This window comes from Arachis duranensis, chromosome 6 (genome assembly GCF_000817695.3).
Source record: "Arachis duranensis cultivar V14167 chromosome 6, aradu.V14167.gnm2.J7QH, whole genome shotgun sequence".
In the NCBI taxonomy this organism is placed as follows: domain Eukaryota; kingdom Viridiplantae; phylum Streptophyta; class Magnoliopsida; order Fabales; family Fabaceae; genus Arachis; species Arachis duranensis.
In genome coordinates this window covers 89,627,651-89,629,618 of record NC_029777.3, presented here as the reverse complement: position 1 = coordinate 89,629,618, position 1,968 = coordinate 89,627,651, and positions in this window count along the sequence as shown.

Here is a 1,968-nt window from a genome sequence, read left to right as displayed (position 1 = left end):
TTTCCCGCATGTGTCAGGGAGCTCCGGGAGACTTCGAGGAATGGAAATGCATTAAGTATGAAGGAGGGCTCCGGAGCAACATCTTGAGTTCAGTGGGACCAATGAAGATCTGAACTTTTTCAGAGTTAGTGAATAAGAGTAGAATTGCTGAAGAGTGTGTGAAGAGCATGGTTGCAGAGAAAGGAAGTCATAGAGAGCACAACCAAGGATTTGCACCAAGGGGTCGAGAGTTTAAGGAGAGAGGATACATACAACACTTTCCCCAAGGACGGAATAACTTTGCAACGAGTGAGGAGTCCCAAAGAAACGGTAAGGGAAAACGGACAGCGGCTGCTTCTGATGTTTTGAGCTGTCAGAGATGTGGAAGTCATCACCCAAATAGGCCGTGCCGACTGGGGTTAGGAGTATGTTACAAGTGCGGGTTACCAGGGCATGTATCAAGAAATTGCCAACAAGGAGAGAGTCAGGATACGGGCCGATTGCGACAGTAAGATTGAGGTAATTATTATCATCAAGCTTAAAGGACAGCGCGTGATTTTATAATACCGCATGTACAGTAGAACTGAGAATGTCGAGCTTAATGTTAAACTGAAAAGCAAACCGGATGGTCCGAGTAAGGAATTGCCTTAATACAAATGGATAAATGCCTGTGATGTAAATGATTTTCTGTTGAGAATGATGTGTTGTGTTTGTTATGTAGTTGGTTGATTTCTAGATTTTTGGTAAAACGGATTGAACCTATGACTTTTAGTTCCTTTGATTTAAATAGATAAGAAATGGTCCTAAATGATGGGTTTGGAAACGTTGATTTGAAATGCCAGTCATGCTAAGTTGTGGTTGGGTACTTGAGGAAATAAGTGATGGAGCTAATACTTGACGAGAAATCAAAGTGGCATAGCGGAAGCTTGCTAAAGCGTTAGCATAGTATGGTAATAATAAGGAAAAGTGGGGTATGATTAGAAATGCTTTATGCTTTGAGTACTTAAAAGTTTAGTGAGCTTATACAGATACTGATTCTTGATAATTGGAATTAATTGCGGCTGTGAGCCTTAACGGTTCTGAAACGGATGAGGAAATTATCATTGATGCGTAGTCGGATTTAGATGATGATTGAGTGCAAGTTGTTGTGTTCGAGAGATGAGTGCTATGATGTTTGGTCATGGTGACCTTGGATTTAGATCAAGATTTGTAATGATCAGTTTCAGAGGAATCGTTTGGAAACCTTTAAATTGCAATGCTGATGTGGTACTGAGATTGGTTTGAGGGAACCCGTGACGGGTGGTAAACTCCAATTTTTGGAGAGGTGCTGTTGAAAATTTTCCCAAGAATTTGAAGGAGTATTTGGTTATGTTTTTGAAAATGATTTTTGATCTGAGTAACTTCAACAAAAGAGATGTGTCTCGAAAGCTTTTATAGATTATTAGGGGAAAGCGGATTCTTAAGAATTTGTCAGTTTATTAGTCCAAACTCATTGAATTCTAAAAACGAAGAAAGCTTTGATTGATTATAGTGATGTGGGATGATGGCTACGATTAACGATGATGACAATATTATTGATGACATGATTTGAGATTTAATAGGGTGTGAGTTGATGAGACGATAAAAGTAAGGAACGAATGACCGAGATCCTCAGAGATAGAGAAATCAGAGCGCGGCAACGGAAGCGCGCAGAGTAAAAGGACCTTGGAACTGTTATGCGTTGGATATAACGGCAGACTACGCTCGCATACTCGTAGTGATGGATGGAATTTTCGAGGGCGAAAATTTCTGTTATGGGGGTAGAATGTAATACCCGGTCTAACCGAAATTAATTAAATAACAAGTTAAGTAGGAGCAAATATGGTTGGAAGATTTAGCAATTGGAATTTGATGATTTAAATATGATATTTGGATTCAGTGAATTTTTCCGAGTCGGAAGACATAGTTTTCTGCGTAAAAGCGCGCAGTGGAATTTTGACCGGCAGTACC